Genomic DNA, 16,556 nt, shown 5'->3' with positions numbered 1-16,556 from the left:
GAAGGAAGGAAGGAAGGAAGGAAGGAAGGAAGGAAGGAAGGAAGGAAGGAAGGAAGGAAATATAGTCAGCATTGGCAATTTTTGTTGGTCTCTCAGGAGACTTCATCCATGGTATGCAAATGACAGAGTCTTAGCTCCTCCCAGTGTGGAGGAGAATCCTTGCTTCCCACAGCAACGTATTGATGGTTTATGCCTGGAGCAGAAGGAGAAAGTGAGCTGGTCTGGCTGTAATGGGCAAAAATGATGTCTTCCCTGAGCCCTTAGACTGTCGACACCTTGAAGCAGTGCGGGAGGGCCAGTGGTCAAATGGATCTCACCATAACTTAAATGAGCTCTTCCTTGGAAGCGGGAATTCCTAGTCGCCCAACTTCCTCCAACTTTGCGCAGTGGCAATATCGTAGCCCATGAGGTATAACCGAGGCGTGATTATTGCTAATTGAAAACTTTTCCCAATACCCCGCCATGATGACTTGAAATATAGTCAGCATTGGCAATTTTTGTTGGTCTCTCAGGAGACTTCATCCATGGTATGCAAATGACAGAGTCTTAGCTCCTCCCAGTGTGGAGGAGAATCCTTGCTTCCCACAGCAACGTATTGATGGTTTATGCCTGGAGCAGAAGGAGAAAGTGAGCTGGTCTGGCTGTAATGGGCAAAAATGATGTCTTCCCTGAGCCCTTAGACTGTCGACACCTTGAAGCAGTGCGGGAGGGCCAGTGGTCAAATGGATCTCACCATAACTTAAATGAGCTCTTCCTTGGAAGCGGGAATTCCTAGTCGCCCAACTTCCTCCAACTTTGCGCAGTGGCAATATCGTAGCCCATGAGGTATAACCGAGGCGTGATTATTGCTAATTGAAAACTTTTCCCAATACCCCGCCATGATGACTTGAAATATAGTCAGCATTGGCAATTTTTGTTGGTCTCTCAGGAGACTTCATCCATGGTATGCAAATGACAGAGTCTTAGCTCCTCCCAGTGTGGAGGAGAATCCTTGCTTCCCACAGCAACGTATTGATGGTTTATGCCTGGAGCAGAAGGAGAAAGTGAGCTGGTCTGGCTGTAATGGGCAAAAATGATGTCTTCCCTGAGCCCTTAGACTGTCGACACCTTGAAGCAGTGCGGGAGGGCCAGTGGTCAAATGGATCTCACCATAACTTAAATGAGCTCTTCCTTGGAAGCGGGAATTCCTAGTCGCCCAACTTCCTCCAACTTTGCGCAGTGGCAATATCGTAGCCCATGAGGTATAACCGAGGCGTGATTATTGCTAATTGAAAACTTTTCCCAATACCCCGCCATGATGACTTGAAATATAGTCAGCATTGGCAATTTTTGTTGGTCTCTCAGGAGACTTCATCCATGGTATGCAAATGACAGAGTCTTAGCTCCTCCCAGTGTGGAGGAGAATCCTTGCTTCCCACAGCAACGTATTGATGGTTTATGCCTGGAGCAGAAGGAGAAAGTGAGCTGGTCTGGCTGTAATGGGCAAAAATGATGTCTTCCCTGAGCCCTTAGACTGTCGACACCTTGAAGCAGTGCGGGAGGGCCAGTGGTCAAATGGATCTCACCATAACTTAAATGAGCTCTTCCTTGGAAGCGGGAATTCCTAGTCGCCCAACTTCCTCCAACTTTGCGCAGTGGCAATATCGTAGCCCATGAGGTATAACCGAGGCGTGATTATTGCTAATTGAAAACTTTTCCCAATACCCCGCCATGATGACTTGAAATATAGTCAGCATTGGCAATTTTTGTTGGTCTCTCAGGAGACTTCATCCATGGTATGCAAATGACAGAGTCTTAGCTCCTCCCAGTGTGGAGGAGAATCCTTGCTTCCCACAGCAACGTATTGATGGTTTATGCCTGGAGCAGAAGGAGAAAGTGAGCTGGTCTGGCTGTAATGGGCAAAAATGATGTCTTCCCTGAGCCCTTAGACTGTCGACACCTTGAAGCAGTGCGGGAGGGCCAGTGGTCAAATGGATCTCACCATAACTTAAATGAGCTCTTCCTTGGAAGCGGGAATTCCTAGTCGCCCAACTTCCTCCAACTTTGCGCAGTGGCAATATCGTAGCCCATGAGGTATAACCGAGGCGTGATTATTGCTAATTGAAAACTTTTCCCAATACCCCGCCATGATGACTTGAAATATAGTCAGCATTGGCAATTTTTGTTGGTCTCTCAGGAGACTTCATCCATGGTATGCAAATGACAGAGTCTTAGCTCCTCCCAGTGTGGAGGAGAATCCTTGCTTCCCACAGCAACGTATTGATGGTTTATGCCTGGAGCAGAAGGAGAAAGTGAGCTGGTCTGGCTGTAATGGGCAAAAATGATGTCTTCCCTGAGCCCTTAGACTGTCGACACCTTGAAGCAGTGCGGGAGGGCCAGTGGTCAAATGGATCTCACCATAACTTAAATGAGCTCTTCCTTGGAAGCGGGAATTCCTAGTCGCCCAACTTCCTCCAACTTTGCGCAGTGGCAATATCGTAGCCCATGAGGTATAACCGAGGCGTGATTATTGCTAATTGAAAACTTTTCCCAATACCCCGCCATGATGACTTGAAATATAGTCAGCATTGGCAATTTTTGTTGGTCTCTCAGGAGACTTCATCCATGGTATGCAAATGACAGAGTCTTAGCTCCTCCCAGTGTGGAGGAGAATCCTTGCTTCCCACAGCAACGTATTGATGGTTTATGCCTGGAGCAGAAGGAGAAAGTGAGCTGGTCTGGCTGTAATGGGCAAAAATGATGTCTTCCCTGAGCCCTTAGACTGTCGACACCTTGAAGCAGTGCGGGAGGGCCAGTGGTCAAATGGATCTCACCATAACTTAAATGAGCTCTTCCTTGGAAGCGGGAATTCCTAGTCGCCCAACTTCCTCCAACTTTGCGCAGTGGCAATATCGTAGCCCATGAGGTATAACCGAGGCGTGATTATTGCTAATTGAAAACTTTTCCCAATACCCCGCCATGATGACTTGAAATATAGTCAGCATTGGCAATTTTTGTTGGTCTCTCAGGAGACTTCATCCATGGTATGCAAATGACAGAGTCTTAGCTCCTCCCAGTGTGGAGGAGAATCCTTGCTTCCCACAGCAACGTATTGATGGTTTATGCCTGGAGCAGAAGGAGAAAGTGAGCTGGTCTGGCTGTAATGGGCAAAAATGATGTCTTCCCTGAGCCCTTAGACTGTCGACACCTTGAAGCAGTGCGGGAGGGCCAGTGGTCAAATGGATCTCACCATAACTTAAATGAGCTCTTCCTTGGAAGCGGGAATTCCTAGTCGCCCAACTTCCTCCAACTTTGCGCAGTGGCAATATCGTAGCCCATGAGGTATAACCGAGGCGTGATTATTGCTAATTGAAAACTTTTCCCAATACCCCGCCATGATGACTTGAAATATAGTCAGCATTGGCAATTTTTGTTGGTCTCTCAGGAGACTTCATCCATGGTATGCAAATGACAGAGTCTTAGCTCCTCCCAGTGTGGAGGAGAATCCTTGCTTCCCACAGCAACGTATTGATGGTTTATGCCTGGAGCAGAAGGAGAAAGTGAGCTGGTCTGGCTGTAATGGGCAAAAATGATGTCTTCCCTGAGCCCTTAGACTGTCGACACCTTGAAGCAGTGCGGGAGGGCCAGTGGTCAAATGGATCTCACCATAACTTAAATGAGCTCTTCCTTGGAAGCGGGAATTCCTAGTCGCCCAACTTCCTCCAACTTTGCGCAGTGGCAATATCGTAGCCCATGAGGTATAACCGAGGCGTGATTATTGCTAATTGAAAACTTTTCCCAATACCCCGCCATGATGACTTGAAATATAGTCAGCATTGGCAATTTTTGTTGGTCTCTCAGGAGACTTCATCCATGGTATGCAAATGACAGAGTCTTAGCTCCTCCCAGTGTGGAGGAGAATCCTTGCTTCCCACAGCAACGTATTGATGGTTTATGCCTGGAGCAGAAGGAGAAAGTGAGCTGGTCTGGCTGTAATGGGCAAAAATGATGTCTTCCCTGAGCCCTTAGACTGTCGACACCTTGAAGCAGTGCGGGAGGGCCAGTGGTCAAATGGATCTCACCATAACTTAAATGAGCTCTTCCTTGGAAGCGGGAATTCCTAGTCGCCCAACTTCCTCCAACTTTGCGCAGTGGCAATATCGTAGCCCATGAGGTATAACCGAGGCGTGATTATTGCTAATTGAAAACTTTTCCCAATACCCCGCCATGATGACTTGAAATATAGTCAGCATTGGCAATTTTTGTTGGTCTCTCAGGAGACTTCATCCATGGTATGCAAATGACAGAGTCTTAGCTCCTCCCAGTGTGGAGGAGAATCCTTGCTTCCCACAGCAACGTATTGATGGTTTATGCCTGGAGCAGAAGGAGAAAGTGAGCTGGTCTGGCTGTAATGGGCAAAAATGATGTCTTCCCTGAGCCCTTAGACTGTCGACACCTTGAAGCAGTGCGGGAGGGCCAGTGGTCAAATGGATCTCACCATAACTTAAATGAGCTCTTCCTTGGAAGCGGGAATTCCTAGTCGCCCAACTTCCTCCAACTTTGCGCAGTGGCAATATCGTAGCCCATGAGGTATAACCGAGGCGTGATTATTGCTAATTGAAAACTTTTCCCAATACCCCGCCATGATGACTTGAAATATAGTCAGCATTGGCAATTTTTGTTGGTCTCTCAGGAGACTTCATCCATGGTATGCAAATGACAGAGTCTTAGCTCCTCCCAGTGTGGAGGAGAATCCTTGCTTCCCACAGCAACGTATTGATGGTTTATGCCTGGAGCAGAAGGAGAAAGTGAGCTGGTCTGGCTGTAATGGGCAAAAATGATGTCTTCCCTGAGCCCTTAGACTGTCGACACCTTGAAGCAGTGCGGGAGGGCCAGTGGTCAAATGGATCTCACCATAACTTAAATGAGCTCTTCCTTGGAAGCGGGAATTCCTAGTCGCCCAACTTCCTCCAACTTTGCGCAGTGGCAATATCGTAGCCCGTGAGGTATAACCGAGGCGTGATTATTGCTAATTGAAAACTTTTCCCAATACCCCGCCATGATGACTTGAAATATAGTCAGCATTGGCAATTTTTGTTGGTCTCTCAGGAGACTTCATCCATGGTATGCAAATGACAGAGTCTTAGCTCCTCCCAGTGTGGAGGAGAATCCTTGCTTCCCACAGCAACGTATTGATGGTTTATGCCTGGAGCAGAAGGAGAAAGTGAGCTGGTCTGGCTGTAATGGGCAAAAATGATGTCTTCCCTGAGCCCTTAGACTGTCGACACCTTGAAGCAGTGCGGGAGGGCCAGTGGTCAAATGGATCTCACCATAACTTAAATGAGCTCTTCCTTGGAAGCGGGAATTCCTAGTCGCCCAACTTCCTCCAACTTTGCGCAGTGGCAATATCGTAGCCCATGAGGTATAACCGAGGCGTGATTATTGCTAATTGAAAACTTTTCCCAATACCCCGCCATGATGACTTGAAATATAGTCAGCATTGGCAATTTTTGTTGGTCTCTCAGGAGACTTCATCCATGGTATGCAAATGACAGAGTCTTAGCTCCTCCCAGTGTGGAGGAGAATCCTTGCTTCCCACAGCAACGTATTGATGGTTTATGCCTGGAGCAGAAGGAGAAAGTGAGCTGGTCTGGCTGTAATGGGCAAAAATGATGTCTTCCCTGAGCCCTTAGACTGTCGACACCTTGAAGCAGTGCGGGAGGGCCAGTGGTCAAATGGATCTCACCATAACTTAAATGAGCTCTTCCTTGGAAGCGGGAATTCCTAGTCGCCCAACTTCCTCCAACTTTGCGCAGTGGCAATATCGTAGCCCATGAGGTATAACCGAGGCGTGATTATTGCTAATTGAAAACTTTTCCCAATACCCCGCCATGATGACTTGAAATATAGTCAGCATTGGCAATTTTTGTTGGTCTCTCAGGAGACTTCATCCATGGTATGCAAATGACAGAGTCTTAGCTCCTCCCAGTGTGGAGGAGAATCCTTGCTTCCCACAGCAACGTATTGATGGTTTATGCCTGGAGCAGAAGGAGAAAGTGAGCTGGTCTGGCTGTAATGGGCAAAAATGATGTCTTCCCTGAGCCCTTAGACTGTCGACACCTTGAAGCAGTGCGGGAGGGCCAGTGGTCAAATGGATCTCACCATAACTTAAATGAGCTCTTCCTTGGAAGCGGGAATTCCTAGTCGCCCAACTTCCTCCAACTTTGCGCAGTGGCAATATCGTAGCCCATGAGGTATAACCGAGGCGTGATTATTGCTAATTGAAAACTTTTCCCAATACCCCGCCATGATGACTTGAAATATAGTCAGCATTGGCAATTTTTGTTGGTCTCTCAGGAGACTTCATCCATGGTATGCAAATGACAGAGTCTTAGCTCCTCCCAGTGTGGAGGAGAATCCTTGCTTCCCACAGCAACGTATTGATGGTTTATGCCTGGAGCAGAAGGAGAAAGTGAGCTGGTCTGGCTGTAATGGGCAAAAATGATGTCTTCCCTGAGCCCTTAGACTGTCGACACCTTGAAGCAGTGCGGGAGGGCCAGTGGTCAAATGGATCTCACCATAACTTAAATGAGCTCTTCCTTGGAAGCGGGAATTCCTAGTCGCCCAACTTCCTCCAACTTTGCGCAGTGGCAATATCGTAGCCCATGAGGTATAACCGAGGCGTGATTATTGCTAATTGAAAACTTTTCCCAATACCCCGCCATGATGACTTGAAATATAGTCAGCATTGGCAATTTTTGTTGGTCTCTCAGGAGACTTCATCCATGGTATGCAAATGACAGAGTCTTAGCTCCTCCCAGTGTGGAGGAGAATCCTTGCTTCCCACAGCAACGTATTGATGGTTTATGCCTGGAGCAGAAGGAGAAAGTGAGCTGGTCTGGCTGTAATGGGCAAAAATGATGTCTTCCCTGAGCCCTTAGACTGTCGACACCTTGAAGCAGTGCGGGAGGGCCAGTGGTCAAATGGATCTCACCATAACTTAAATGAGCTCTTCCTTGGAAGCGGGAATTCCTAGTCGCCCAACTTCCTCCAACTTTGCGCAGTGGCAATATCGTAGCCCATGAGTTATAACCGAGGCGTGATTATTGCTAATTGAAAACTTTTCCCAATACCCCGCCATGATGACTTGAAATATAGTCAGCATTGGCAATTTTTGTTGGTCTCTCAGGAGACTTCATCCATGGTATGCAAATGACAGAGTCTTAGCTCCTCCCAGTGTGGAGGAGAATCCTTGCTTCCCACAGCAACGTATTGATGGTTTATGCCTGGAGCAGAAGGAGAAAGTGAGCTGGTCTGGCTGTAATGGGCAAAAATGATGTCTTCCCTGAGCCCTTAGACTGTCGACACCTTGAAGCAGTGCGGGAGGGCCAGTGGTCAAATGGATCTCACCATTACTTAAATGAGCTCTTCCTTGGAAGCGGGAATTCCTAGTCGCCCAACTTCCTCCAACTTTGCGCATTGGCAATATCGTAGCCCGTGAGGTATAACCGAGGCGTGATTATTGCTAATTGAAAACTTTTCCCAATACCCCGCCATGATGACTTGAAATATAGTCAGCATTGGCAATTTTTGTTGGTCTCTCAGGAGACTTCATCCATGGTATGCAAATGACAGAGTCTTAGCTCCTCCCAGTGTGGAGGAGAATCCTTGCTTCCCACAGCAACGTATTGATGGTTTATGCCTGGAGCAGAAGGAGAAAGTGAGCTGGTCTGGCTGTAATGGGCAAAAATGATGTCTTCCCTGAGCCCTTAGACTGTCGACACCTTGAAGCAGTGCGGGAGGGCCAGTGGTCAAATGGATCTCACCATAACTTAAATGAGCTCTTCCTTGGAAGCGGGAATTCCTAGTCGCCCAACTTCCTCCAACTTTGCGCAGTGGCAATATCGTAGCCCATGAGGTATAACCGAGGCGTGATTATTGCTAATTGAAAACTTTTCCCAATACCCCGCCATGATGACTTGAAATATAGTCAGCATTGGCAATTTTTGTTGGTCTCTCAGGAGACTTCATCCATGGTATGCAAATGACAGAGTCTTAGCTCCTCCCAGTGTGGAGGAGAATCCTTGCTTCCCACAGCAACGTATTGATGGTTTATGCCTGGAGCAGAAGGAGAAAGTGAGCTGGTCTGGCTGTAATGGGCAAAAATGATGTCTTCCCTGAGCCCTTAGACTGTCGACACCTTGAAGCAGTGCGGGAGGGCCAGTGGTCAAATGGATCTCACCATAACTTAAATGAGCTCTTCCTTGGAAGCGGGAATTCCTAGTCGCCCAACTTCCTCCAACTTTGCGCAGTGGCAATATCGTAGCCCATGAGGTATAACCGAGGCGTGATTATTGCTAATTGAAAACTTTTCCCAATACCCCGCCATGATGACTTGAAATATAGTCAGCATTGGCAATTTTTGTTGGTCTCTCAGGAGACTTCATCCATGGTATGCAAATGACAGAGTCTTAGCTCCTCCCAGTGTGGAGGAGAATCCTTGCTTCCCACAGCAACGTATTGATGGTTTATGCCTGGAGCAGAAGGAGAAAGTGAGCTGGTCTGGCTGTAATGGGCAAAAATGATGTCTTCCCTGAGCCCTTAGACTTTCGACACCTTGAAGCAGTGCGGGAGGGCCAGTGGTCAAATGGATCTCACCATAACTTAAATGAGCTCTTCCTTGGAAGCGGGAATTCCTAGTCGCCCAACTTCCTCCAACTTTGCGCAGTGGCAATATCGTAGCCCGTGAGGTATAACCGAGGCGTGATTATTGCTAATTGAAAACTTTTCCCAATACCCCGCCATGATGACTTGAAATATAGTCAGCATTGGCAATTTTTGTTGGTCTCTCAGGAGACTTCATCCATGGTATGCAAATGACAGAGTCTTAGCTCCTCCCAGTGTGGAGGAGAATCCTTGCTTCCCACAGCAACGTATTGATGGTTTATGCCTGGAGCAGAAGGAGAAAGTGAGCTGGTCTGGCTGTAATGGGCAAAAATGATGTCTTCCCTGAGCCCTTAGACTGTCGACACCTTGAAGCAGTGCGGGAGGGCCAGTGGTCAAATGGATCTCACCATAACTTAAATGAGCTCTTCCTTGGAAGCGGGAATTCCTAGTCGCCCAACTTCCTCCAACTTTGCGCAGTGGCAATATCGTAGCCCATGAGGTATAACCGAGGCGTGATTATTGCTAATTGAAAACTTTTCCCAATACCCCGCCATGATGACTTGAAATATAGTCAGCATTGGCAATTTTTGTTGGTCTCTCAGGAGACTTCATCCATGGTATGCAAATGACAGAGTCTTAGCTCCTCCCAGTGTGGAGGAGAATCCTTGCTTCCCACAGCAACGTATTGATGGTTTATGCCTGGAGCAGAAGGAGAAAGTGAGCTGGTCTGGCTGTAATGGGCAAAAATGATGTCTTCCCTGAGCCCTTAGACTGTCGACACCTTGAAGCAGTGCGGGAGGGCCAGTGGTCAAATGGATCTCACCATAACTTAAATGAGCTCTTCCTTGGAAGCGGGAATTCCTAGTCGCCCAACTTCCTCCAACTTTGCGCAGTGGCAATATCGTAGCCCATGAGGTATAACCGAGGCGTGATTATTGCTAATTGAAAACTTTTCCCAATACCCCGCCATGATGACTTGAAATATAGTCAGCATTGGCAATTTTTGTTGGTCTCTCAGGAGACTTCATCCATGGTATGCAAATGACAGAGTCTTAGCTCCTCCCAGTGTGGAGGAGAATCCTTGCTTCCCACAGCAACGTATTGATGGTTTATGCCTGGAGCAGAAGGAGAAAGTGAGCTGGTCTGGCTGTAATGGGCAAAAATGATGTCTTCCCTGAGCCCTTAGACTGTCGACACCTTGAAGCAGTGCGGGAGGGCCAGTGGTCAAATGGATCTCACCATAACTTAAATGAGCTCTTCCTTGGAAGCGGGAATTCCTAGTCGCCCAACTTCCTCCAACTTTGCGCAGTGGCAATATCGTAGCCCGTGAGGTATAACCGAGGCGTGATTATTGCTAATTGAAAACTTTTCCCAATACCCCGCCATGATGACTTGAAATATAGTCAGCATTGGCAATTTTTGTTGGTCTCTCAGGAGACTTCATCCATGGTATGCAAATGACAGAGTCTTAGCTCCTCCCAGTGTGGAGGAGAATCCTTGCTTCCCACAGCAACGTATTGATGGTTTATGCCTGGAGCAGAAGGAGAAAGTGAGCTGGTCTGGCTGTAATGGGCAAAAATGATGTCTTCCCTGAGCCCTTAGACTGTCGACACCTTGAAGCAGTGCGGGAGGGCCAGTGGTCAAATGGATCTCACCATAACTTAAATGAGCTCTTCCTTGGAAGCGGGAATTCCTAGTCGCCCAACTTCCTCCAACTTTGCGCAGTGGCAATATCGTAGCCCATGAGGTATAACCGAGGCGTGATTATTGCTAATTGAAAACTTTTCCCAATACCCCGCCATGATGACTTGAAATATAGTCAGCATTGGCAATTTTTGTTGGTCTCTCAGGAGACTTCATCCATGGTATGCAAATGACAGAGTCTTAGCTCCTCCCAGTGTGGAGGAGAATCCTTGCTTCCCACAGCAACGTATTGATGGTTTATGCCTGGAGCAGAAGGAGAAAGTGAGCTGGTCTGGCTGTAATGGGCAAAAATGATGTCTTCCCTGAGCCCTTAGACTGTCGACACCTTGAAGCAGTGCGGGAGGGCCAGTGGTCAAATGGATCTCACCATAACTTAAATGAGCTCTTCCTTGGAAGCGGGAATTCCTAGTCGCCCAACTTCCTCCAACTTTGCGCAGTGGCAATATCGTAGCCCATGAGGTATAACCGAGGCGTGATTATTGCTAATTGAAAACTTTTCCCAATACCCCGCCATGATGACTTGAAATATAGTCAGCATTGGCAATTTTTGTTGGTCTCTCAGGAGACTTCATCCATGGTATGCAAATGACAGAGTCTTAGCTCCTCCCAGTGTGGAGGAGAATCCTTGCTTCCCACAGCAACGTATTGATGGTTTATGCCTGGAGCAGAAGGAGAAAGTGAGCTGGTCTGGCTGTAATGGGCAAAAATGATGTCTTCCCTGAGCCCTTAGACTGTCGACACCTTGAAGCAGTGCGGGAGGGCCAGTGGTCAAATGGATCTCACCATAACTTAAATGAGCTCTTCCTTGGAAGCGGGAATTCCTAGTCGCCCAACTTCCTCCAACTTTGCGCAGTGGCAATATCGTAGCCCATGAGGTATAACCGAGGCGTGATTATTGCTAATTGAAAACTTTTCCCAATACCCCGCCATGATGACTTGAAATATAGTCAGCATTGGCAATTTTTGTTGGTCTCTCAGGAGACTTCATCCATGGTATGCAAATGACAGAGTCTTAGCTCCTCCCAGTGTGGAGGAGAATCCTTGCTTCCCACAGCAACGTATTGATGGTTTATGCCTGGAGCAGAAGGAGAAAGTGAGCTGGTCTGGCTGTAATGGGCAAAAATGATGTCTTCCCTGAGCCCTTAGACTGTCGACACCTTGAAGCAGTGCGGGAGGGCCAGTGGTCAAATGGATCTCACCATAACTTAAATGAGCTCTTCCTTGGAAGCGGGAATTCCTAGTCGCCCAACTTCCTCCAACTTTGCGCAGTGGCAATATCGTAGCCCATGAGGTATAACCGAGGCGTGATTATTGCTAATTGAAAACTTTTCCCAATACCCCGCCATGATGACTTGAAATATAGTCAGCATTGGCAATTTTTGTTGGTCTCTCAGGAGACTTCATCCATGGTATGCAAATGACAGAGTCTTAGCTCCTCCCAGTGTGGAGGAGAATCCTTGCTTCCCACAGCAACGTATTGATGGTTTATGCCTGGAGCAGAAGGAGAAAGTGAGCTGGTCTGGCTGTAATGGGCAAAAATGATGTCTTCCCTGAGCCCTTAGACTGTCGACACCTTGAAGCAGTGCGGGAGGGCCAGTGGTCAAATGGATCTCACCATAACTTAAATGAGCTCTTCCTTGGAAGCGGGAATTCCTAGTCGCCCAACTTCCTCCAACTTTGCGCAGTGGCAATATCGTAGCCCATGAGGTATAACCGAGGCGTGATTATTGCTAATTGAAAACTTTTCCCAATACCCCGCCATGATGACTTGAAATATAGTCAGCATTGGCAATTTTTGTTGGTCTCTCAGGAGACTTCATCCATGGTATGCAAATGACAGAGTCTTAGCTCCTCCCAGTGTGGAGGAGAATCCTTGCTTCCCACAGCAACGTATTGATGGTTTATGCCTGGAGCAGAAGGAGAAAGTGAGCTGGTCTGGCTGTAATGGGCAAAAATGATGTCTTCCCTGAGCCCTTAGACTGTCGACACCTTGAAGCAGTGCGGGAGGGCCAGTGGTCAAATGGATCTCACCATAACTTAAATGAGCTCTTCCTTGGAAGCGGGAATTCCTAGTCGCCCAACTTCCTCCAACTTTGCGCAGTGGCAATATCGTAGCCCATGAGTTATAACCGAGGCGTGATTATTGCTAATTGAAAACTTTTCCCAATACCCCGCCATGATGACTTGAAATATAGTCAGCATTGGCAATTTTTGTTGGTCTCTCAGGAGACTTCATCCATGGTATGCAAATGACAGAGTCTTAGCTCCTCCCAGTGTGGAGGAGAATCCTTGCTTCCCACAGCAACGTATTGATGGTTTATGCCTGGAGCAGAAGGAGAAAGTGAGCTGGTCTGGCTGTAATGGGCAAAAATGATGTCTTCCCTGAGCCCTTAGACTGTCGACACCTTGAAGCAGTGCGGGAGGGCCAGTGGTCAAATGGATCTCACCATAACTTAAATGAGCTCTTCCTTGGAAGCGGGAATTCCTAGTCGCCCAACTTCCTCCAACTTTGCGCATTGGCAATATCGTAGCCCGTGAGGTATAACCGAGGCGTGATTATTGCTAATTGAAAACTTTTCCCAATACCCCGCCATGATGACTTGAAATATAGTCAGCATTGGCAATTTTTGTTGGTCTCTCAGGAGACTTCATCCATGGTATGCAAATGACAGAGTCTTAGCTCCTCCCAGTGTGGAGGAGAATCCTTGCTTCCCACAGCAACGTATTGATGGTTTATGCCTGGAGCAGAAGGAGAAAGTGAGCTGGTCTGGCTGTAATGGGCAAAAATGATGTCTTCCCTGAGCCCTTAGACTGTCGACACCTTGAAGCAGTGCGGGAGGGCCAGTGGTCAAATGGATCTCACCATAACTTAAATGAGCTCTTCCTTGGAAGCGGGAATTCCTAGTCGCCCAACTTCCTCCAACTTTGCGCAGTGGCAATATCGTAGCCCATGAGGTATAACCGAGGCGTGATTATTGCTAATTGAAAACTTTTCCCAATACCCCGCCATGATGACTTGAAATATAGTCAGCATTGGCAATTTTTGTTGGTCTCTCAGGAGACTTCATCCATGGTATGCAAATGACAGAGTCTTAGCTCCTCCCAGTGTGGAGGAGAATCCTTGCTTCCCACAGCAACGTATTGATGGTTTATGCCTGGAGCAGAAGGAGAAAGTGAGCTGGTCTGGCTGTAATGGGCAAAAATGATGTCTTCCCTGAGCCCTTAGACTGTCGACACCTTGAAGCAGTGCGGGAGGGCCAGTGGTCAAATGGATCTCACCATAACTTAAATGAGCTCTTCCTTGGAAGCGGGAATTCCTAGTCGCCCAACTTCCTCCAACTTTGCGCAGTGGCAATATCGTAGCCCATGAGGTATAACCGAGGCGTGATTATTGCTAATTGAAAACTTTTCCCAATACCCCGCCATGATGACTTGAAATATAGTCAGCATTGGCAATTTTTGTTGGTCTCTCAGGAGACTTCATCCATGGTATGCAAATGACAGAGTCTTAGCTCCTCCCAGTGTGGAGGAGAATCCTTGCTTCCCACAGCAACGTATTGATGGTTTATGCCTGGAGCAGAAGGAGAAAGTGAGCTGGTCTGGCTGTAATGGGCAAAAATGATGTCTTCCCTGAGCCCTTAGACTTTCGACACCTTGAAGCAGTGCGGGAGGGCCAGTGGTCAAATGGATCTCACCATAACTTAAATGAGCTCTTCCTTGGAAGCGGGAATTCCTAGTCGCCCAACTTCCTCCAACTTTGCGCAGTGGCAATATCGTAGCCCGTGAGGTATAACCGAGGCGTGATTATTGCTAATTGAAAACTTTTCCCAATACCCCGCCATGATGACTTGAAATATAGTCAGCATTGGCAATTTTTGTTGGTCTCTCAGGAGACTTCATCCATGGTATGCAAATGACAGAGTCTTAGCTCCTCCCAGTGTGGAGGAGAATCCTTGCTTCCCACAGCAACGTATTGATGGTTTATGCCTGGAGCAGAAGGAGAAAGTGAGCTGGTCTGGCTGTAATGGGCAAAAATGATGTCTTCCCTGATCCCTTAGACTGTCGACACCTTGAAGCAGTGCGGGAGGGCCAGTGGTCAAATGGATCTCACCATAACTTAAATGAGCTCTTCCTTGGAAGCGGGAATTCCTAGTCACCCAACTTCCTCCAACTTTGCGCAGTGGCAATATCGTAGCCCATGAGGTATAAACGAGGCGTGATTATTGCTAATTGAAAACTTTTCCCAATACCCCGCCATGATGACTTGAAATATAGTCAGCATTGGCAATTTTTGTTGGTCTCTCAGGAGACTTCATCCATGGTATGCAAATGACAGAGTCTTAGCTCCTCCCAGTGTGGAGGAGAATCCTTGCTTCCCACAGCAACGTATTGATGGTTTATGCCTGGAGCAGAAGGAGAAAGTGAGCTGGTCTGGCTGTAATGGGCAAAAATGATGTCTTCCCTGAGCCCTTAGACTGTCGACACCTTGAAGCAGTGCGGGAGGGCCAGTGGTCAAATGGATCTCACCATAACTTAAATGAGCTCTTCCTTGGAAGCGGGAATTCCTAGTCGCCCAACTTCCTCCAACTTTGCGCAGTGGCAATATCGTAGCCCATGAGGTATAACCGAGGCGTGATTATTGCTAATTGAAAACTTTTCCCAATACCCCGCCATGATGACTTGAAATATAGTCAGCATTGGCAATTTTTGTTGGTCTCTCAGGAGACTTCATCCATGGTATGCAAATGACAGAGTCTTAGCTCCTCCCAGTGTGGAGGAGAATCCTTGCTTCCCACAGCAACGTATTGATGGTTTATGCCTGGAGCAGAAGGAGAAAGTGAGCTGGTCTGGCTGTAATGGGCAAAAATGATGTCTTCCCTGAGCCCTTAGACTGTCGACACCTTGAAGCAGTGCAGGAGGGCCAGTGGTCAAATGGATCTCACCATAACTTAAATGAGCTCTTCCTTGGAAGCGGGAATTCCTAGTCGCCCAACTTCCTCCAACTTTGCGCAGTGGCAATATCGTAGCCCATGAGGTATAACCGAGGCGTGATTATTGCTAATTGAAAACTTTTCCCAATACCCCGCCATGATGACTTGAAATATAGTCAGCATTGGCAATTTTTGTTGGTCTCTCAGGAGACTTCATCCATGGTATGCAAATGACAGAGTCTTAGCTCCTCCCAGTGTGGAGGAGAATCCTTGCTTCCCACAGCAACGTATTGATGGTTTATGCCTGGAGCAGAAGGAGAAAGTGAGCTGGTCTGGCTGTAATGGGCAAAAATGATGTCTTCCCTGAGCCCTTAGACTGTCGACACCTTGAAGCAGTGCGGGAGGGCCAGTGGTCAAATGGATCTCACCATAACTTAAATGAGCTCTTCCTTGGAAGCGGGAATTCCTAGTGGCCCAACTTCCTCCAACTTTGCGCAGTGGCAATATCGTAGCCCATGAGGTATAACCGAGGCGTGATTATTGCTAATTGAAAACTTTTCCCAATACCCCGCCATGATGACTTGAAATATAGTCAGCATTGGCAATTTTTGTTGGTCTCTCAGGAGACTTCATCCATGGTATGCAAATGACAGAGTCTTAGCTCCTCCCAGTGTGGAGGAGAATCCTTGCTTCCCACAGCAACGTATTGATGGTTTATGCCTGGAGCAGAAGGAGAAAGTGAGCTGGTCTGGCTGTAATGGGCAAAAATGATGTCTTCCCTGAGCCCTTAGACTGTCGACACCTTGAAGCAGTGCGGGAGGGCCAGTGGTCAAATGGATCTCACCATAACTTAAATGAGCTCTTCCTTGGAAGCGGGAATTCCTTGTCGCCCAACTTCCTCCAACTTTGCGCAGTGGCAATATCGTAGCCCATGAGGTATAACCGAGGCGTGATTATTGCTAATTGAAAACTTTTCCCAATACCCCGCCATGATGACTTGAAATATAGTCAGCATTGGCAATTTTTGTTGGTCTCTCAGGAGACTTCATCCATGGTATGCAAATGACAGAGTCTTAGCTCCTCCCAGTGTGGAGGAGAATCCTTGCTTCCCACAGCAACGTATTGATGGTTTATGCCTGGAGCAGAAGGAGAAAGTGAGCTGGTCTGGCTGTAATGGGCAAAAATGATGTCTTCCCTGAGCCCTTAGACTGTCGACACCTTGAAGCAGTGCGGGAGGGCCAGTGGTCAAATGGATCTCACCATAACTTAAATGAG

The 16,556-nt window shown here is 47.6% G+C and overlaps 39 non-coding genes across 39 annotated transcripts; all 39 read left to right on the top strand.

The window, feature by feature from the left end:
* The first annotated feature begins 375 nt into the window (after positions 1-375).
* Positions 376-516, top strand: LOC138678144 (U4 spliceosomal RNA). Its single transcript, XR_011321519.1, has one exon. It is a non-coding gene; the product is annotated as a U4 spliceosomal RNA (small nuclear RNA).
* A 275-nt stretch (positions 517-791) lies between these two features.
* Positions 792-932, top strand: LOC138678143 (U4 spliceosomal RNA). Its single transcript, XR_011321518.1, has one exon. It is a non-coding gene; the product is annotated as a U4 spliceosomal RNA (small nuclear RNA).
* Positions 933-1,207: 275 nt separating this feature from the next.
* LOC138678142 (U4 spliceosomal RNA) lies at positions 1,208-1,348 on the top strand. The gene has a single exon (XR_011321517.1). It is a non-coding gene; the product is annotated as a U4 spliceosomal RNA (small nuclear RNA).
* A 275-nt stretch (positions 1,349-1,623) lies between these two features.
* LOC138678141 (U4 spliceosomal RNA) lies at positions 1,624-1,764 on the top strand. Its single transcript, XR_011321516.1, has one exon. It is a non-coding gene; the product is annotated as a U4 spliceosomal RNA (small nuclear RNA).
* A 275-nt stretch (positions 1,765-2,039) lies between these two features.
* LOC138678139 (U4 spliceosomal RNA) lies at positions 2,040-2,180 on the top strand. Its single transcript, XR_011321514.1, has one exon. It is a non-coding gene; the product is annotated as a U4 spliceosomal RNA (small nuclear RNA).
* A 275-nt stretch (positions 2,181-2,455) lies between these two features.
* LOC138678138 (U4 spliceosomal RNA) lies at positions 2,456-2,596 on the top strand. The gene has a single exon (XR_011321513.1). It is a non-coding gene; the product is annotated as a U4 spliceosomal RNA (small nuclear RNA).
* Positions 2,597-2,871: 275 nt separating this feature from the next.
* LOC138678137 (U4 spliceosomal RNA) lies at positions 2,872-3,012 on the top strand. Its single transcript, XR_011321512.1, has one exon. It is a non-coding gene; the product is annotated as a U4 spliceosomal RNA (small nuclear RNA).
* Positions 3,013-3,287: 275 nt separating this feature from the next.
* LOC138678136 (U4 spliceosomal RNA) lies at positions 3,288-3,428 on the top strand. The gene has a single exon (XR_011321511.1). It is a non-coding gene; the product is annotated as a U4 spliceosomal RNA (small nuclear RNA).
* Positions 3,429-3,703: 275 nt separating this feature from the next.
* Positions 3,704-3,844, top strand: LOC138678135 (U4 spliceosomal RNA). The gene has a single exon (XR_011321510.1). It is a non-coding gene; the product is annotated as a U4 spliceosomal RNA (small nuclear RNA).
* Positions 3,845-4,119: 275 nt separating this feature from the next.
* Positions 4,120-4,260, top strand: LOC138678134 (U4 spliceosomal RNA). The gene has a single exon (XR_011321509.1). It is a non-coding gene; the product is annotated as a U4 spliceosomal RNA (small nuclear RNA).
* Positions 4,261-4,535: 275 nt separating this feature from the next.
* Positions 4,536-4,676, top strand: LOC138678133 (U4 spliceosomal RNA). The gene has a single exon (XR_011321508.1). It is a non-coding gene; the product is annotated as a U4 spliceosomal RNA (small nuclear RNA).
* A 275-nt stretch (positions 4,677-4,951) lies between these two features.
* Positions 4,952-5,092, top strand: LOC138677667 (U4 spliceosomal RNA). Its single transcript, XR_011321069.1, has one exon. It is a non-coding gene; the product is annotated as a U4 spliceosomal RNA (small nuclear RNA).
* Positions 5,093-5,367: 275 nt separating this feature from the next.
* On the top strand, positions 5,368-5,508 carry LOC138678132 (U4 spliceosomal RNA). The gene has a single exon (XR_011321507.1). It is a non-coding gene; the product is annotated as a U4 spliceosomal RNA (small nuclear RNA).
* A 275-nt stretch (positions 5,509-5,783) lies between these two features.
* Positions 5,784-5,924, top strand: LOC138678131 (U4 spliceosomal RNA). Its single transcript, XR_011321506.1, has one exon. It is a non-coding gene; the product is annotated as a U4 spliceosomal RNA (small nuclear RNA).
* Positions 5,925-6,199: 275 nt separating this feature from the next.
* Positions 6,200-6,340, top strand: LOC138678130 (U4 spliceosomal RNA). Its single transcript, XR_011321505.1, has one exon. It is a non-coding gene; the product is annotated as a U4 spliceosomal RNA (small nuclear RNA).
* A 275-nt stretch (positions 6,341-6,615) lies between these two features.
* On the top strand, positions 6,616-6,756 carry LOC138678127 (U4 spliceosomal RNA). The gene has a single exon (XR_011321503.1). It is a non-coding gene; the product is annotated as a U4 spliceosomal RNA (small nuclear RNA).
* Positions 6,757-7,031: 275 nt separating this feature from the next.
* LOC138677678 (U4 spliceosomal RNA) lies at positions 7,032-7,172 on the top strand. The gene has a single exon (XR_011321079.1). It is a non-coding gene; the product is annotated as a U4 spliceosomal RNA (small nuclear RNA).
* A 275-nt stretch (positions 7,173-7,447) lies between these two features.
* LOC138678193 (U4 spliceosomal RNA) lies at positions 7,448-7,588 on the top strand. Its single transcript, XR_011321564.1, has one exon. It is a non-coding gene; the product is annotated as a U4 spliceosomal RNA (small nuclear RNA).
* Positions 7,589-7,863: 275 nt separating this feature from the next.
* LOC138678126 (U4 spliceosomal RNA) lies at positions 7,864-8,004 on the top strand. Its single transcript, XR_011321502.1, has one exon. It is a non-coding gene; the product is annotated as a U4 spliceosomal RNA (small nuclear RNA).
* Positions 8,005-8,279: 275 nt separating this feature from the next.
* LOC138678125 (U4 spliceosomal RNA) lies at positions 8,280-8,420 on the top strand. Its single transcript, XR_011321501.1, has one exon. It is a non-coding gene; the product is annotated as a U4 spliceosomal RNA (small nuclear RNA).
* A 275-nt stretch (positions 8,421-8,695) lies between these two features.
* Positions 8,696-8,836, top strand: LOC138677656 (U4 spliceosomal RNA). Its single transcript, XR_011321058.1, has one exon. It is a non-coding gene; the product is annotated as a U4 spliceosomal RNA (small nuclear RNA).
* Positions 8,837-9,111: 275 nt separating this feature from the next.
* Positions 9,112-9,252, top strand: LOC138678124 (U4 spliceosomal RNA). Its single transcript, XR_011321500.1, has one exon. It is a non-coding gene; the product is annotated as a U4 spliceosomal RNA (small nuclear RNA).
* A 275-nt stretch (positions 9,253-9,527) lies between these two features.
* LOC138678123 (U4 spliceosomal RNA) lies at positions 9,528-9,668 on the top strand. The gene has a single exon (XR_011321499.1). It is a non-coding gene; the product is annotated as a U4 spliceosomal RNA (small nuclear RNA).
* A 275-nt stretch (positions 9,669-9,943) lies between these two features.
* LOC138677644 (U4 spliceosomal RNA) lies at positions 9,944-10,084 on the top strand. The gene has a single exon (XR_011321047.1). It is a non-coding gene; the product is annotated as a U4 spliceosomal RNA (small nuclear RNA).
* Positions 10,085-10,359: 275 nt separating this feature from the next.
* On the top strand, positions 10,360-10,500 carry LOC138678122 (U4 spliceosomal RNA). Its single transcript, XR_011321498.1, has one exon. It is a non-coding gene; the product is annotated as a U4 spliceosomal RNA (small nuclear RNA).
* A 275-nt stretch (positions 10,501-10,775) lies between these two features.
* LOC138678121 (U4 spliceosomal RNA) lies at positions 10,776-10,916 on the top strand. The gene has a single exon (XR_011321497.1). It is a non-coding gene; the product is annotated as a U4 spliceosomal RNA (small nuclear RNA).
* Positions 10,917-11,191: 275 nt separating this feature from the next.
* LOC138678120 (U4 spliceosomal RNA) lies at positions 11,192-11,332 on the top strand. Its single transcript, XR_011321496.1, has one exon. It is a non-coding gene; the product is annotated as a U4 spliceosomal RNA (small nuclear RNA).
* A 275-nt stretch (positions 11,333-11,607) lies between these two features.
* On the top strand, positions 11,608-11,748 carry LOC138678119 (U4 spliceosomal RNA). Its single transcript, XR_011321495.1, has one exon. It is a non-coding gene; the product is annotated as a U4 spliceosomal RNA (small nuclear RNA).
* Positions 11,749-12,023: 275 nt separating this feature from the next.
* On the top strand, positions 12,024-12,164 carry LOC138678118 (U4 spliceosomal RNA). Its single transcript, XR_011321494.1, has one exon. It is a non-coding gene; the product is annotated as a U4 spliceosomal RNA (small nuclear RNA).
* A 275-nt stretch (positions 12,165-12,439) lies between these two features.
* LOC138677677 (U4 spliceosomal RNA) lies at positions 12,440-12,580 on the top strand. The gene has a single exon (XR_011321078.1). It is a non-coding gene; the product is annotated as a U4 spliceosomal RNA (small nuclear RNA).
* A 275-nt stretch (positions 12,581-12,855) lies between these two features.
* On the top strand, positions 12,856-12,996 carry LOC138678192 (U4 spliceosomal RNA). The gene has a single exon (XR_011321563.1). It is a non-coding gene; the product is annotated as a U4 spliceosomal RNA (small nuclear RNA).
* Positions 12,997-13,271: 275 nt separating this feature from the next.
* LOC138678116 (U4 spliceosomal RNA) lies at positions 13,272-13,412 on the top strand. Its single transcript, XR_011321492.1, has one exon. It is a non-coding gene; the product is annotated as a U4 spliceosomal RNA (small nuclear RNA).
* A 275-nt stretch (positions 13,413-13,687) lies between these two features.
* On the top strand, positions 13,688-13,828 carry LOC138678115 (U4 spliceosomal RNA). The gene has a single exon (XR_011321491.1). It is a non-coding gene; the product is annotated as a U4 spliceosomal RNA (small nuclear RNA).
* A 275-nt stretch (positions 13,829-14,103) lies between these two features.
* LOC138677632 (U4 spliceosomal RNA) lies at positions 14,104-14,244 on the top strand. The gene has a single exon (XR_011321036.1). It is a non-coding gene; the product is annotated as a U4 spliceosomal RNA (small nuclear RNA).
* Positions 14,245-14,519: 275 nt separating this feature from the next.
* LOC138677687 (U4 spliceosomal RNA) lies at positions 14,520-14,660 on the top strand. Its single transcript, XR_011321086.1, has one exon. It is a non-coding gene; the product is annotated as a U4 spliceosomal RNA (small nuclear RNA).
* Positions 14,661-14,935: 275 nt separating this feature from the next.
* On the top strand, positions 14,936-15,076 carry LOC138678114 (U4 spliceosomal RNA). The gene has a single exon (XR_011321490.1). It is a non-coding gene; the product is annotated as a U4 spliceosomal RNA (small nuclear RNA).
* A 275-nt stretch (positions 15,077-15,351) lies between these two features.
* On the top strand, positions 15,352-15,492 carry LOC138678112 (U4 spliceosomal RNA). The gene has a single exon (XR_011321489.1). It is a non-coding gene; the product is annotated as a U4 spliceosomal RNA (small nuclear RNA).
* A 275-nt stretch (positions 15,493-15,767) lies between these two features.
* On the top strand, positions 15,768-15,908 carry LOC138678111 (U4 spliceosomal RNA). The gene has a single exon (XR_011321488.1). It is a non-coding gene; the product is annotated as a U4 spliceosomal RNA (small nuclear RNA).
* A 275-nt stretch (positions 15,909-16,183) lies between these two features.
* On the top strand, positions 16,184-16,324 carry LOC138678110 (U4 spliceosomal RNA). Its single transcript, XR_011321487.1, has one exon. It is a non-coding gene; the product is annotated as a U4 spliceosomal RNA (small nuclear RNA).
* The last annotated feature ends 232 nt before the right edge of the window (positions 16,325-16,556 follow it).

The sequence above is a fragment of the Ranitomeya imitator genome, chromosome 4 (genome assembly GCF_032444005.1).
Source record: "Ranitomeya imitator isolate aRanImi1 chromosome 4, aRanImi1.pri, whole genome shotgun sequence".
Lineage (NCBI taxonomy): Eukaryota > Metazoa > Chordata > Amphibia > Anura > Dendrobatidae > Ranitomeya > Ranitomeya imitator.
The sequence above is the reverse complement of the archived record's forward strand: the minus strand, read 5'-3'. Positions and strand labels throughout refer to the sequence as shown.